This window comes from Sphaerodactylus townsendi, linkage group LG05, assembly GCF_021028975.2.
Source record: "Sphaerodactylus townsendi isolate TG3544 linkage group LG05, MPM_Stown_v2.3, whole genome shotgun sequence".
Classification (NCBI taxonomy): Eukaryota; Metazoa; Chordata; class Lepidosauria; order Squamata; family Sphaerodactylidae; genus Sphaerodactylus; species Sphaerodactylus townsendi.
In genome coordinates this window covers 1,262,755-1,279,875 of record NC_059429.1, presented here as the reverse complement: position 1 = coordinate 1,279,875, position 17,121 = coordinate 1,262,755, and the positions used below count along the sequence as shown (strand labels likewise).

General features: G+C 49.4%; 1 protein-coding gene across 2 annotated transcripts in view; it reads left to right on the top strand.

Annotated features, from left to right (window-relative positions):
- The window catches only part of NCAN (neurocan), a 308,547-nt gene that overhangs the window by 61,183 nt on the left and 230,243 nt on the right, over positions 1–17,121 (top strand). The gene's annotated exons all lie outside the window — the stretch shown is intronic.

Genomic DNA, 17,121 nt, shown 5'->3' with positions numbered 1-17,121 from the left:
CGTATTGCCGACCTCCAGAGGGAACGCCAGGACCTAGAGCAAGGACGCCGAGCGTTCCAGGAGGAATGGGAACGGCATCTTCTTGACCTAGCTGACCGTGATGGGGCAACGTGGGCTGCAGTTTCTTCACATCCCCCAGTATCGGATTGTGCCCAGCGCGCCCAAGCAGCCCTGGATGCCCGTCGCACTATATGGCATTATGCCCCACTAAAGTCCCTCCCCAAACTCCACCCACATCGCCACCGGGAGTTTCCCAATCCGCAGCTGGCAATCTTAGCACAACCACGAAATAGCTCTCAGGCGAGGCGAAGCCAACCACAAAATGGCTGTCATGGGAGGTGGTGTAAAGTGGTGTGCGTGTGTGTGTGCTTTCTGACCTTGACCAGGTTCCTGCTGGAAACTCTTGGCTTAACGCCCGGGAAGGGGAATTTAGCTGTTTTGGTTATCTTTTACTTGCTTGCCAGTCTGTGTGAAACTCCGTGTGAAATCCTGCCTTGTTTATTCCTTTTTGGCGGGAGCCTGTCTGCTAAAAGCTGTGGGTTGTGATCTGGGTTTCAGTTCTCGCATTGCCTGTTTCTGACTAAGAATGCCAGCTCAATAAAGAACTCGTAACAGTTACTTTTGCCTGGACTTTACTAGTTTGGAGAGGAGACGTCTGAGGGGGGAAATGATTGAAGTCTATAAAATTATGCATGGGGTAGAAAATGTTGACAGAGAGACATTTTTCTCTCTTTCTCACAATACTAGAACCAGGGGGCATTCATTGAAAATGCTGGGGGGAAGAATTAGGACTAATAAAAGGAAACACTTCTTCAAGCAACGCCTGATTGGTGTTTGGAATATGCTGCCCCAGGAGGTGGTGATGGCCACTCACCTGGATAGCTTTAAAAGGGGCTTGGACAGATTGATGGAGGAGAAGTCGATCTCTGGCTCCCAATCTTGATCCTCTTTGATCTGAGATTGCAAATGCCTGAGCAGACCAGGTGCTCAGGAGCAGCAGCAGCAGCCGCAGAAGGCCCTTGCTTTCACATCCTGCATGTGAGCTCCCAAAGGCACCTGGTGGGCCACTGCGAGTAGCAGAGAGCTGGACTAGATGGACTCTGGCCTGATCCAGCTGGCTTGTTCTTATGTTCTTATGTTCGTTACAGGCGGAGCCAATTATAAAATGGCAAGTAGTAGGTGGAGCCACACATAAAAACACACAGAAGAAGTCCAAGTGCAGAGGACAACAGGAGTAATTAAAAACACACTGAGAAAGAGGAACATAACAGGGTTAAAACCATCACTGTGGTACAGAGGTGTAGCTCCAAGGGGACCAGAGGGAGCATGATGCACCAGGCCTGCACCCCTGTGAGGGCGTGGTGGGGGCGTTCCAGGTTGGGACGACGGCGGAGGATGCACCCGTGCACCGGGCACTTTCCCCCTTGCTACGCGTCTGCTGTGGTAGCTACTAAAACAATTTTTAAAATTTACACAGCCAATCAGATGGCCAAGCTCTGGTGGACAGCATTCCAACTGCCCCATCCACTTTCTAAAACCACTTAGCAGGCATTGGGAAAGTTGTCAGCAGGCACCAGGCTACCTATGAGATACGTAATGTATGGGTTAAGAGCAGGTGGACTCTAACCTGGAGAACCGGGTTCGATTCCCTACACCTACACATGAGCGGTAGACTCTTATCTGGTGAACTGGATTTGTTTCCCCACTCCTCCACATGAAGCCTGCTGAGTGACTAGGCCGGTCACAGTTCTCTCTGAACTCTCTCAGTCCCACCTGCCTCGCAAGGTGTCTGTTGTGGGGAGAGGAAGGGAAGGAATTTTTAAGCTGCTTTGAGTCTCCTCACAGGCGAGAAAAGGGGGTCTAAATAAACTCTTCTTCTCTTTCATCTTCTATGGATGATACGCTGGAGACTCCTGTTATACGGCATAAGGCAGAAACTTCCGTGCACGTGTGCGTAGTGCTTCTCCTCCACGCTACACAAGCCAGCATGAAAAGAACCCTTTTAGATTAGTCCCAATGCGACAATATGTCTCCAGGACCTGATAGAGTAGATTACCCGCTGTCCATGGAGGTCCCATTTTGCTATCACATCTGACAGTCACCGACACACCCCTTGCCCAACTCCCTTTTCAGGTCCATACCTGAAGCCATCCCATCTTGTGGCAGTGAGTACCACATGCAAATCATATCCCCTGTGAAGAAATACCTGCTGCTTGTCTGTCCCAAATCTATAGCTGATCAGTTTCACAAGCAACTGTGACTAGACCTCTCTGTTTAAAAACAAAGCATGGTGAATGGGTGCTTTAAATGAAGAACCATTTTGGAAACTTATTCTTCCTTAAAGATTATGGGTTGCATTCCAATGGCACAGTGTTGCCCTGCTATAGCATACCCTTGGATTTTGATCAGATAGCAGTCAGAAATGGCGAGGGGCTTTCTTTCCAAATCAGAAAGCTCCTTTCCTGCTTCCTACAGCCCTGCTTGGCCTGGCCCCTGCCTCTGCGCTGGGCCTGGGATCTTGCCCTGAGCGGCGCTACTGCCAACAGCTCAGGAAAAGGATCTGTCTCCCTCTGCAGGCCTCTCTCGCCATGTGCAAAGCTGTCTGCAGGTGGAATCCTGTAAGCAGGCAAAATTGGGGATGTCCCCTCCTCCATGCTCGTTCTCTGCGCCCCCCCCCCCCCCCTGTGGATCAGCTTGCCTGACAGCATTTAAAAAATTCTGCACAGCCGACCGAATCTCCAACAGCAACCAGAATCCTCACTGGGCAAAACCTGGCACTGCCCGCTTTCTAAACACACTTGACGGGTCCCAAGAAAGGTGTTAACGTCACAGTGCGATGCTCATTTGTGATACTCTCCTCACACCAGCCCTGTTGTACAATTCCAGCCAAACAGCACTATTTTGTCTTACTTGGATTTTTTCTAGCCTGATCTCATCATATCTTGGAAGACAAGCAGGGCTGGTCCCGGTTAGTACTTAGATGGATGGAAGACCACCAAGGAAGTTCAAGGGGCAGTGTTCTGCCTCCCCAAGTGAATCTGTTTTTGGTGCCCTGCACTTGGCTAGGACAGAGTGGGGGAGACACAAGCAAGGTTCAACAGTTCTTACAACAGGTTTATTACTGGAGAGAATCAAGACCCTAACTCCTCCCTTGGGTCTATCTAAGTCAGAGTACGTGCTTGTCTTGAGCAGGTTTGAAGCTGTAGACTGTGTCTTCTCTTGGCTGCTTTCAAGAAAGCCCACTGTGTCTTGCTTCCTTTCAGTTCTTTCAGTCTTTGTCATGTTCTAACTTCTGTTTAACTTAACTTGTGCTCTAAGGACCACCATACACTAGTATGGATGCCACGAATATTCCAGCTACCCGTAGCACCTCACTCTGACTGACAGGCTAGAACTAAAACAGGGAATTGATGGGTAAAGAGGGAAACTGCCTATTGAGAAATGTCTTAAAGGGACAGGGTCTAACTAAAATACCCTCCCTTGATGAACTAAAACCATGCTAACTATAGGGAAACTAAAGCTTAATGGGTAAATTACAAAAACCTCTGTGGGGGCATGACAGGCAGGTAATGGCAAACCACGAGGTCTTGTAGCTCAGCTGCTCTGCAGAAAGTCCTGGGTTCAAATCCTGGTAGTCCCAGGGAAATGATGTCAGGTAGCCACTCATGGGTGAGACCTCAGTTGCCTAGACAGAAAGCACATTGAACCAAATAGGCTGACGGTCAGTCGTGGTGGGTGGGAGGTGGTTTCTTAGGTAGGTCCAGATTAGGGTGGGTAAAAAAACCTTGGTCAAGAGGTGAACATTGTGTTGTGGGTGGCCAAAATGACACGTGATTCACTTGTGTGGCCCTGCCTGGTGGGACGCTCTTCCTCCAGCTGTTTGGGCCCTGCGGGACCTTGGCGAGTTCCGCAGGGCCTGCAAGACTGGCTTTTGGTGAGGCTGGCTTTTGGTGAGGCTGGCCGCGGATTGGCTGCCCCTTTGTGAGCCCCCGCCATGGTTTGTCATCCAGCAATGCCCACACTGGTTACATGTTTTGGTGCTGCCAGCCCCTCCCCGGCCGTAAAACCGGCCTTAAGACTGGGCGCCACAAATATGGGTTTAGTTTGTTATTATTGCTGCATATTGAATTTTAAATGTTTTTAGATGTTTTTTAAGTAATTTATTATTGGTCCTCGCTGTACTGTGAACTACCTAGAGCCCTTAGGGGATGAGGCGGTCTACGAAATCCAATATAACAAATAGAAATAAATAAATAAATGGTCCCTCTAGAGAGCAAGATGAGGAATGGCATCAGGGTTTACCTTACCAACAGAGTATTTCAGCTGTCAAAAATACAAGACCACTGCTCCCCTCAGCCTTTCTTAAAGGGCATTTTTCGAGGACCCGTAAACAAGACCGGGTTTGCTCTTGTTGCACCAATACTCCTGAGACTATAATGCACATTTTATTTGACTGTCCCAAATATGCTGATTTTAGACCTGATTTTCATTGTATTTCCCCCTCCTCTGTTAAGGCATTCCGCTCCTAATCTTTGGGCTTGTTTTTTGCTAAATAATAGCTCATCCGTGAGATTGGAGACAGTGGTAAATTTCTTGGGAAAGGTTCTGGTATGCTGATCCTCCCCTGTATTTCAGATTTTTGCACTGTTTATTTTTGATTCTGTATTTTTTTAATGCCAATTAAAGGATTTATTATTATTGTTGTTATTATTGTTGTTGTTGTTGTTAAAGACCACTGCTGAATCAGACCAGTATCCTGTTTCCAACAGTGGGCAGCCAGAGACTGCCAGGATGCAGGGTGGGAAGGTTATGTCATTCAGAGATATTCTGCACCTGAACTGGCTGGCCTGGCAGCTGTCAAGAGAACAACCCTCTTCTTCCCCAAACCCTTTTTGGAGAGCTGCTCAAGCCTGTACCCAGTTCTGTAAGTTTATTGTATGAAAAGGGGATTCCTTTGGTCTGTCCAGTTTCACAGGGTGCCCCTGAATCCTTGTGTTGTGAGAAAAGGGGAACGAGGAATGCCTTCCCTCTGTCAGTAATTCCTTGAACCCTGAAAGGTGTCTGAATTTAACCACTCACCCCAAATGGACCCACTTTTCCTTCAAAGAGAAGTGATTTTTTTACACTACAGCACGAGAAAAACAGGTGATATGAGAACAGTTCCACTGACTTTGCAAAGCAAACTCATCTACTTGCTGAGGTCCGATCCAAAGGCTTTTCAGGTTTTACCTTTCATAAACCTGCAACACCTGTTTGATCACAAAGGGCAGCAGCACACGCGGCTGCAAAAGAACGGCTGCCAAAGAACTCAGCTGGAAACCATATCGCAGCAGTACGGAAGCTGAAATTCCCAGGAGGCTGGAGGACGTCGGAACCCAAACAGAACGGTCTGCCAAAGATAATTGTTTTTTGCAAAATTAGACTTGTTTTTTTCCTGAGCAGTGGAGGAAGAAAACTGCCTGATACCACCCACGCCAAGGATAAAATGGGCACCTCCTGCCCTCTCCTGTCTGGACTTGAAAAGGTTGAGGCTACGTTCACAGACCAGGGGGGAAGGCAGTTTGAAATGCCCATCAGGTGCTTCTGGGGAGCCTGCTAGGAGGGCAAGAAGAAACAAAGCAGGCATTCAGAAGCCACTGAGAGTTTATTCTGAGAGCTGTCAGTGTTGACACAACATTGGGAACATGCCCTGGCAGAAGCTGACCAGCAGGAAAATTGCTCCTGCAGAGGCACAACAGGCAGCCTCCTCTCGTGCACTTAGGAAATGGATTGGCTGCCTCTCCATCTTTGCATCTTGCACAATTGCTAACCCACAGCAAGGTCAGAGCACTGAACTGAACAGGGCAGCCTCTTCCATGGGTCAGTACCCCAGGCCTGTGATTATTCCCCCCAGCCGCCTCCCTGCAGTATGCCAGCACACACAGCGTCGCCTGGCAGAGACTGAGCATGCCTGAGGTGCGCCCAGGTCCACACGCGGCATTAGTGGGGCTGACGAAAGAGCTGTTTTCCCCACTCTCGTTGGAGATGTCAGAGAACTGGCCGGTCTCCATGGGAACTGCAGGGAGAAGGTTGTAGAGGGAGAGAACCTCAAGCGTCGGGCGCAAGGCAAAGTGGGCCACTTGAGAAGGATGGCTTTGATCCACGTCCATGGGGCAAGTGCACACAAGACCGGTGGGGTCCAGCCAGGAAGGGTCGGGCAGCCACGGCCAACAAGTTTGCCTGTTCAGCTCTAATACTGGCTCGGGCTTATGAATGCTTAAATTGTGCATCAAACAAATCAAGGTTGTAGGTTAATGCTTATACATTATGTCCTTATTTAATTTGTTTCGTAAGTTTATATACCCACCTTTGTGTCCAATCGAGGTGACCGAGGCTGCTAACTGAAGACCCTCAGTGGGAGATCATGCCAGAGAGGCCAGCCTCCAAAGCTGTCGCCCCTCCAGGGGAAGGGATTTCTGTCTGCAGCCAAAGAAAGGGGGAAGGGGGGGGGAGAATCCAGACCCAAGCTGGAAAACAAGCTGGGAACCAAAGAGGTTGAGAATCTACCAGATGTCTGTTAAAACATATTAAATATACAATTTATTGCACTGTGCTTCAGTCTTATCAATAGAAAGCTATACATTAAAATATCAGTAGAAAAAGTACATCAACGTCAAAAACATATAAAGTATCACAAAATATACCACAAATAACCATAAGATCTCATATTTAAGGTCATGCACTAATGGTCAAAACTAATGGTCAAAATGGGGGGAACAATGCCTGGAGGCTGTGCAGGGATGCACAGTGGATCTGCCCTCCCCAGGGTGTAAGAGGGGTGTTCCCTCTAGATATGCAGCCCGGCCTTGTGATGGAAGACTTTCCGGGGGGGGGGGGGCGTGTTCTGTATTTTGCCTCCCTGTACTGCCAAAAAGCCCTTTGGAGGCGGCACAGTCTCTGGCCACTCAGGGCTCGGGACTGGGCTGAAAATAATGCAAAAATTTACCCCCCAAAGACTGGGCGCATCGTGATCCCACAAGATCTTCTTCAGAGGTCAATAAATAACCCACAGAGAGAATTAATATTCTTACATAAAATCTTACTTACAACACAGTATGTTAGATATAGATCCTACCAAAAAAACCCCCACCCCAAAACAAAATCTATCTATATTTAACAGGCAGGACTGAAAATAAGATTTTATGTAAGAACATTAATTCTCTCTGTGGGTTATTTGTTGACCTCTGAAGAAGATCCAGTGGGACATCCATACATAAAATCTTATCTGCAGCCCAATATGGAAGATTTGAAATATTTTGTTCTTTGATTTTTGTAGGGCTGATATTCCGGCAGATCTCCAGGCCCCACCTGGAGGCTGACAACCCTTGGGAAAGTTTCCTCCAGAGCCAAGTCTCGTGACTTGCTAGCAAGCCGACCCCCAACGGCTGCCTCGGCTCTGTGCCTGCAGCAGTGGCGTAACTAGGCAAACTGGAGCCCTGGGCAAAACCTGAGTTTGATGCCCCCCCAGGTGCGTGCCCAATGCAAAGCGCACCCTCCCCTTGTAGCTACGCCCAGTGGCGTATCTAGGCAAACCCTCCCCCACTGTGACCAAGCAATGATTTTTACACCAGGTTGTTTCAAAGTCACCATCACATTATAGAACATGCCCCAACTCACAAATCTGAGCACAGCAATAAGCCATGCCACACAGCAGAAATAATTTTTGAAAACATTTTCAAAATGCTTTCAAAATGTTTTATTACTGCTATGAAAACATTTTATGGTGTTGTATCCAGTACTTTTCAATGTTTCAAAGGAGAATCTGGGAGGAACGCCTCTGGCCTGCAGCCTGGAGGAAGAATGACTGCCAAAAAGGCCGCTCCAGGTTCCGACTGGGTGTGACACCCGGCAAAGGAGCTTATGGGGGGCTGCAAGCTTCCCCCCCAACTGCTGGCCCCCTTTGCACCCAAGCCAGGTTGAGACCAGACATCCCCCAGGGGGGGCCTCAGGACAGGGTGGGGAGGAGGCAGCCCTTGTTGGGGGGCCAGCGAGGGAGGACCTGGTTACAGGCCAGTTGTGCAAAATTGGGATGATTTTTTAAAATTAATTCAGCCGGAGAAAATAAAGGTAGCAAACCTCCACAAGACCAGGTACGTTGACCTTAAGGACTCCCGATTTTGTCTGGCTCTCGTGTGAACTCTATAAAATGTAACTTTTGCTCTTCTCCACCCACACGAGTGCAGTCATATCTTTACAGGGTTTCCTGCTAATAATCAGGCCCACGTTCTCCAGCGGTCAAAACCTTGAATTCCCCCTCACTTGTGTTGTTTTAGCCTGGGGTGGGTTTTCGGGGCTGGGGGGGCTTTTGCCCCATTGACCGCTGCCGTCTTCAGAGGCACGTCACACACATGGTGAGAGCAGCAGTGGCGTAGGAGGTTAAGAGCTCGTGTCTCTAATCTGGAGGAACCGGGTTTGATTCCCAGCTCTGCTGCCTGAGCTGTGGAGGCTTCTCTGGGGAATTCAGAGTAGCCTGTGGCCCTGTGCACTCCCACACTCGCCAGCTGGGTGACCTTGGGCTAGTCACAGCTTCTCGGAGCTCTCTCAGCCCCACCCACCTCACAGGGGGTTTGTTGTGAGGGGGGAAGGGCAACGAGATTGTCAGCCCCTTCGAGTCTCCTTGCAGGAGAGAAACGGGGGGATATAAATCCAAACTCCTCCTCCTCCTCCTCCTCTTCTTCTTCTTCCTGGCGCAGAGTGGAGCGGCTCAGCCACGGAGTGGAGCGGCCGCACACTGCGCCACAGACACACACACACACACCGATCCACCAGGCAGGGCCAGCCAGCTCAGGAAGCGCAGCGCAGCGCAGCCACGCCGGCCGGCCGGCCACCACCCCTCCTGCCGTCCGTCCGTCCTTTGCAACTGCCCCAAAAGTTGGCCCCCCCCCCCCCCCCCGCCCCAGCTCCGCGGAAGCCGCCAAGTGAGGCTGTTGCTCAGCATCGGGGCCAACGCGTCGGCCAACCCGCCCCGCCCCGCCCCGCCCCGCCCCGCCCAGTCTCCCTTCATGGGGGGGCGTGGTCCCTCCCTCCCCTCCGCCCAGCCCGGCGTGCCTGTCGGGGGAGCGCAGTCGGCGGGCGGGCGGGCGGGCGGGCGATGGCGGGGCCGGGGGGCGCGGGGGGCTGCTCCGGGTCCGGCCCTCGGGCGCTGGGCGCGCTGCTGCCGCTGCTGCTGCTGCTGGGCGCGGGCTGCGGGGTGCTGGCGCTGCTGGGCGCGCTGCTCCTCTTCCAGCTGCAGGGGGGCGTCGGCGTCGGGGGGGCCGGCGGGGGGCGCGGCTGGCTGCCGGCGGGGGCGTCGCGGGCGCTGCTGGCGGGGGCGGCGGGGCTGGGCGCGCTCTGCCTGGTGCTCAGCCTCAGCGGCCTCCTGCTCAGCCTCCTGCACGGCTACTGCGCCGCCGAGCGATGCGCCGCGCCGGGGGGCGCCCTGGGGCCCGACAGGTGCGTACCCGGACCCCCGCCCGAAGGTTGGGGGTGGGGTGGGGCTCATGCCGCCGTCGGAGGAGGGCGGGCGGTAAAACGGCTTCCAGGCGTTTTATTTAGGGGGTGCGTGCGGGGGGGATTACTTATCCATCCCACCCAGGCTAGATATGCCCCTCCCTGGAATCGAAAAGAGTTAACCGCGCCAGACCTCCTTCAAGGGATATAGACGTTCTGCCCCGTTTTTACGCTCACAACATCCTCGCGAGGTAGGCTGGGCCAAGAGTCTCCCGGTGGTCTTGGGCATCTTCCTGAGAAGTGACTTGCTTTGATGGACTCTCTAGGCAAACTAGGTGGACTCTCAGAAGCCAGAAATTATTGCATTACTCTAGTAGTAGTATATAACCGTTAATGGTATAATAACTCACAGATAAAATAACAGATTGAGAAGGAAATAATACACTTATAAATAAGAGCATAGGTTAAAAGGTGTTTATAAACATTTGGAACGAATTGAAATAATGTAGCAAAGAAACTTGGCTATTGACTCCAGGATATGCCAATCTTCGTTGTTCAGTAAAAAAAAAACCTAGTCTTTTGCAAGGACGTAGATAAGGGGGATTCCTGGGTTTTAACCCCCCCATCCGAAGCTCTGCCCCCCATTTGTGTTTTTTTGTGTGTTTTTAAAGTGTTATTTTCAGTTTCTGGCCTGCAGGGGGCGCCGTTTCTACACTAGCAGCACCAAACTTTTAGGGTTTTTTGGGGAAACTCTCCTGATGATACCACCCAAGTTTGGTGAGGTTTGGTTCAGGGGGTCCAAAGTTATGGATTCCCAAAGGGGGTAACCCATCCCCATTGTTTCCAATGGGAGCTAATAGGAGATGGGGGCTACACTGTTGAGGGTCCATACCTTTGGACCGCCTGAACCAAACTTCACCAAACCTGGGTGATATCATCAGGAGAGTCTCCTAAAGATACCCTGAAAGTTTGGTGCTGCTAGCTTAACAATTGCACCCCTGACAGCAGGCACCCCCCCCCCCAATTTCTCCAGATTCTCCTTTTAAATCCACCCCCTTCGGCATGGACCCCAGTTTAAACATTGAAAGTGATGCTGTTTCAGGGCGGGGGATAATCCACCCCAAAACAGCATCACTTTCAATGTTGTTTAAACTGGGGACCCCAAATTCTCCCTTTAAGGTGGATTTAAAAGGAGAATCTGGGCTCCCTAGTTTAAACACCATTGAAAATGATGCTGTTTGGGGGTGGATTCCAGCATCACAGCGGCTGCCCATGGCGGGGGGGGGGGGGCACAAAACTCAGATTTTGCATTGGGCTCCATTTTCCCTAGCTTTGCCTCTGCCCCGGGGGGAGGGCAGAAGGGACTGCCGGCTGGGAACCCAGCCAGTGTGAGGGGGGGTGGGTGGGGCGGGAGTCTGCCATCCCTGGCCTTGGAGAGCTGCTTTTATAAGCACTGAGGCCGGGGGCAGGGCTTGGGGAGCGTGGCAACACCCCCAGGATCGGTGTGGGTGTGGCCTCGCCCCCCGAACCCACCCCATTAAAAATCTATACCTATGTCCCACAATCAGTGCCCACAAGCAGAGGGAGTAGTATCTTTGCCCTATCTCGACTATACAGCGGGCAACAGTACAAGACATGCCAGATCCAATACCTTCCCATCGGCCATTACAAAGGGTTGTTACTTATCCATCCCTCTCCAGGATCGGGTTTGTCCACACTGTAAAAAACAAGTGGAGACTCTTGCTCACATTATTCTTGACTGTCCGAGATATGTGGGCATTAGGAGTTTCTCTCCTAGGCTGGCCCTAGAGGAATCTGAAAGTGACTCTGACTGTTCTGTTGTGGAGCTTCTGTTAAACAACACAGATGTCGTGCTCTTGGAAAAAGTAGCAAAATTTCTTTTGCAAGTGACAGAACTTTCAAAGTAATGTATGCTGCTATATACAGTCTTTCTGTCTGCGTTTTGAATGTACTCCTGATTTGTACTTCATAAATGTCTGGTACATGCACGTAGGTAAGGGGGGGTTCTCGGGTGTTTGTGGGTCCGAAGCTCCGCCCACCCGTTTGTGGGTTTTTTAAACGTTTTAGTGCTTTTTCGGTTTTTGGCCTGCAGGGGGCGCATTGTTTGGGCTAGCACAGCGATGGTGAACCTTTTCGAGACCGAGTGCCCAAATTGCAACCCAAAACCCACTTAATTAGCGCAAAGTGCCAACATGGAAATTTAACCTGAATACTAAGGTTTTAGTTTAGAAAAAATGATTCGCTCCGAGGTGTGTGTTACTCGGGAGTAAGCTTGGTGGCAGTCGGTGGCTTTGCTTGGAAGCAACCGTGCAACTCTTTCAATGGGTGAATCATGACCCTAGGAGGGTTTACTCAGAAGCAAACCCCATTGCCAGCAACTGAGCTTACTCCCAGGTAAAGGATTTCTTCACAAGGATTTTCTTCACATGAAAATCAGTGGGGTTTAACAGGGTTACCTACACTGCTTCCCCAAAACTAGGTCTTAGGTTTAATGCTAATAATCGAGCCCAGTGGCCCAGGCCAACCTGGATGGGGGGGCACTCTGCACGTGCCCACAGAGAGGGCTCTGAGTGCCACCTCTGGCACCTGTGCCATAGGTTCGCCACCACTGGGCTAGCAGCACCGAACTTTCAGGGATTGTTTGGGGGACTCTCCTGATGATACTACCCGGGTCCAAAGTTATGGACTCCCAAAGGGGGTGCCCCATCCTCCATTGTTTCCAATGGGAACTAATAGAAGATGGGGACTACACCTTTGAGGGTCCATAACTTTGGACCTCCTGAACCAAACTTCACCAAACCTGTGATGCATTATCAGGAGAGTCTCTTATTGATACCACCCAGGTTTTGTGAAGTTTGGTCCAGGGGGTCCAAAGCTATGGACTTCCAAAGGGAGTGCCCCATCCTCCATTGTTTTCAATGGGAGCTAATAGAAGATGAAGGCTACATCTTTGAGGGTCCATACCTTTGTACATCCTGAACCAAACTTCACCAAACCTGTGATGCATTATCAGGAGAGGCTCTTATTGATACCACCCAGGTTTTGTGAAGTTTGGTCTGGGGAATCCAAAGCTATGGACTCCCAAAGGGGGTGCCCCCATCCCCCATTGTTTCCAATGGGAACTAATAGAAGATAGGGGCTACACCTTTGAGGGTCCATAACTTTGGACCCCCTGAACCAAACTTCACCAAACCTGGGTGGTATCATTAGGAGAGACTCCTAAAGATATCCTGAAAGTTTGGTGCTTCTAGCTTAACCATTGCACCCCTGACAGCAGGCACCCCCCAAATTTCTCCAGATTCTCCTTTTAAATCCACCCCCTTTGGCATGGATTTAAAGGGAGAATCTGAGGTCCTCAGTTTAGAAGAAGAGTTTGGATTTATATCCCCCCTTTCTCTCCTGTAGGAGACTCAAAGGGGCTTACAATCCCCTTGCCCTTGCTCCCTCACAACAAACACCCTGTGAGGTGAGAGAGCTCCGAAAAGCTGTGACTAGCCCAAGGTCACCCAGCTGGCGTGTGTGGGAGTGCACAGGCTAATCTGAATTCCCCAGATAAGCCTCCACAGCTCAAGTGGCAGAGCAGGGAATCAAACCTGGTTCCTCCAGATTAGAATGCACCTGCTCTTAACCACTACGCCACATTGAAAGTGATGCTGTTTCAGGGTGGGGGATAATCCACCCCCAAACAGCATCACATTCAATGTTGTTTAACTAGGGACCCCAGATTCTCCCTTTAAGGTGGATCTAGTTTAAACACCATTGAAAGCGATGCTGTTTTGGGGTGGATTCCTGCATCACAGCGGCTGCCCGGGGGGGGGGTGCCAAACTCAGATTTTGCACCAGGCTCCATTTTCCCTCTATGCCTCAGCCCAGAGGGGAGGGGCAGGGAGCTCCTGCCATCCCCCCCGACTCCTCGGAGAGCTGCTTTATAAGCGCCAGGCCAGGGCGGGGGGGGAGGCGTACATGCCCTGGGCGGGTGGGGTGTGGCCTCCTAACCTCCCCCCCCATAAAAAATCTATACCTACGTCCCTGGTCTGGTAACACTATAGAGCCTATTTTAAATGCCTAATAAAGGTTGTTGTTCAAGACATGCATTACGGATTCCTCACAGTTCATAGTGCAGATGCAACATCTTTCATGATGTGGAAGTTGATTGCATTACTCATTATCTTTACAATCCTGTTAATACTGTTATCGTCATCGTTTATTTTGGGGAAAATCCTTTAGAACTCTGACAAACTGCTGAAAAACAGGCACCAGAAAATAATTCAAGAGCATTTTTTCCCTACAACAGCAACAAAAAGTCCCTGTAGGCTTAATGGCACCTTCATTTTATACAGCTTTCTCTGCTGCATATTTCTGAAGTTCTTGAATTAGGATACAGCACCCTATTTTTATTCCACCTTCCCACCCCCACTACTGTAAGTTATGTGGAGCCTGGGTCTGACTTTTATTTACGTAGAAATGTTTTCCACTGAGTACACAGATGCCACAGAGAACACATTCTGGCCACATTAGAAAGATATGTCTGATGCAGACTTGGAAGATTCTAACTGGGACACCCAAACTTGTTTCTACAAACAAAACCATCGCTTTTTAAAAAGCCAGATACAATTGCAGACCAGCCGTGCTTCTTCATACTGAATTTAGGCAGCAACGTCAGAAGAGATTTGTCCTGGACCCCTAGGAGGTTATAAGCTACATTTAATATTAGAATTCTCAAACATTGCAGTAGGGAAAAATTTAAGAGGTGAATGTTTGCCTTTGCATTAGAGTAGGCCCCGGCATTCTGCTCTGACCTGGAGCTATGCTCAAAAATCAGATTTATTTTTTTTAAATGGGTTTTTAAAAGTCACTCTCCACAACTACTCACTGAACTAGGCCAATGGTCAACCTAGGTAGTCATCTTCTAGCAGCAGTGGCGTAGTGGTTAAGAGCAGGTGTACTCTAATCTGGAGGAACCGGGTTTGATTCCCAGCTCTGCCGCCTGAGCTGTGGAGGCTTATCTGGGGAATTCAGATTAGCCTGCGCGCCTCCCACGCATGCCAGCTAGGGTGACCTTGGGCTGCCACAGCTTCTCTCAGCTCCCACCCCACCTCACAGGGTGTTTGCCAGAGGGGGAAGGGCAAGGAGATTGTGAGCCCCTTTGAGTCTCCTGCAGGAGCAGGGGATACAACCAAACTCCTCCCTCCTCCTCCCTCCTCCCTCCCTCTTCTCTTTCTTTCTTCTTCTCCTTTTTCTTTTTCTCCTTCTTCTTCTTTTTCTTCTTCATCTTCTTCTTCTTCTTCTTCTTCTTCTTCTTCTTCTTCTTCTGCTGCTGCTGCTGCTGCTGCTGCTGCTGCTACTGCTACTATCCACAGAGGCCAGCCTGCGTGGCTTAAAAGCTAGGATACAGAGACCGACATCTGCTCCTAGCATTTTCTCCCAGCTAGTGAGGTACACTGCCTCTTAACATGGAGGCTCACAGCCAACAGCTGTTGTTGGACCTCTCTGCCAGGAAGAGGATTTCCACAGTTGTGATTCAGAGAAGGGACTTCTTCAGATCCCTCCCAAGGAAGAGCAAAGGCATGAATTGGTTTGGAGGAACATGTCGTTAGGTGACAGGAGGACACTTCTAGCCCATCCCCTCCTTGTTTGTATGGGTGTTATGTGCTGTCACGTCTCTTCCAACGTATGGCCTCCCTGTGCATTTATGACCTTCAGAACCTGGCAAACTGACTGCTGCGGCTTCTTGTATTGAGTTGACGCATCTTTATGTCAGGCCATCCTCTTGTCCTGTTGGGTTCACCTTTTCTAGCTGTATTATATTTTCGAGTGTGGTGTAGTGGTTAAGAGAGCGGTGGACTCTAATCTGGGAAAATGGATTTGATTCCCCACTCCTCCATATGAGCAGCAGGGTCGAATCTGATGAACTGGATTTGTTTCCCCACATGAAGCCTGCCAGGTGACGTTGGACCAGTCACACAGTTCCTCAGAACTCTCTCAGGCCCACCCACCTCACATAGGCCGATGATGCCTGGCCAGGTTCCCGCAACTTCCAAGAGAATTGGGAAGTCTTTGTTTTGGGGCCTGTTTGGCATCATTGCCCGCCACTGTGTTTGCAGCAGGGCAGGCAGGCAGGCATTACCCACCAGCTGGCTTCCTGCTTGCTTACAGAGGGCGGCTCTTTTGCAGATTCTCTGTTGAGCACGCACGCTTTAATGTTTGAAACTAAGATCAAGTGTAATCTTTAATTTTTATCTTTAATCTTATTAATCTATCAATTTATCGACAAAAAAAGATTAACTATCACATGGTTACATGGTGACTGTGTGAGGAGGGGAAGGGAAGAAGTTGTAAGTATCTTCGAGACTCCCAGCGGGTCTTCCTGTGACACTTCTTGCTTAGGTCTTGAACAATATTGGCCTCTCCCTTGCTATGCCAGTGAGTGAAATTTGGAAGGCTTCCTCCAATGTAAGGCGTGTTCTTTCAACTTAAGCGGCTCTTCCTGCAATACCTATCAGCAGAAGGGTCCCTGGTCTGGATTCATGCTGATAATTTATTGTATTATTCGATTTGTATACCGCCCTCCCCCAAAGGGCTCAGGGCGGTGGGCAACAGCAGCATAGTAGCAAACACATCAAGCAACAAAACATCAATAAACATAGCATTATAAACAACAAGAACATCAACTGGATCCTACCGCCCCTCCCCGTTGGGTTTTTGAGGGAATTAATAGTAGGTGCCATCTTTTGTGTTAATTTTAATAATGCTGCGTTTTGATGGGGTAGGGTTTATATTTATTAGAGCCTGTATTAATTGATATTTGATGAATTTTAATCTGATATATGTGCTCTATTTATATGCTGTTCACCGCCCTGAGCCCTCCGGTGGAGGGTGGTCTATAAACCTAATAAATAATAACAACAACAACAACATCAGAAGCTATAAGGCAACAATAATCATAGCAGCAGACACAATCAACATACATAGTCATGATAATCATAGATGGCGTCTTCCCCCTTCTGTAGCCTAAGGCTACAGAAAACACAATTACCTAAGTCAATGACCCTTAACCAGTCTACAGCCACGTTAGTACAACAGGACTAGTCTAGTGACTAATCTAAAAAATACAGCATCATATCAATAAACTAAACCTAAAACAAATCGAACTGTGCCCAACTCTAGCTCTATGGAATTTACAATACAATAAACACATTACCTAAGATTAGTAAAGTTTTTTTTTGCTCCCAAATAACAGATCCCAGAACTACAAAAACTAAAATGCAGTGAACTATTATAATTTACCATATACAACGTGGTACTGTCTAGCGACTTAAGGGATCCCTCAGGCATGCAGAGAAATATGACTTTGTCCATTAACCAAAATAATTTAAAAAAAAAACCCTCATGGAAATTGCCTGATGAGGGCCAAGCACTCACCTAGAGGCACAACAGCCTCTTTGATGCAGTTGGGAATAAAGGGGAGAATATGGGAGAAATCAGCAACCACAAACTCCTGAGAGATTATGGAACTGAGTTTGGGATCTCCTGCAGTTCTTCATGTGCTTAGCTTTTCATTGTAATAACATTATGACTGTTTCCTGGCAATCTGACTTTCCCTCCTGTCGCCTAGAAGACAGCCACTCGCCT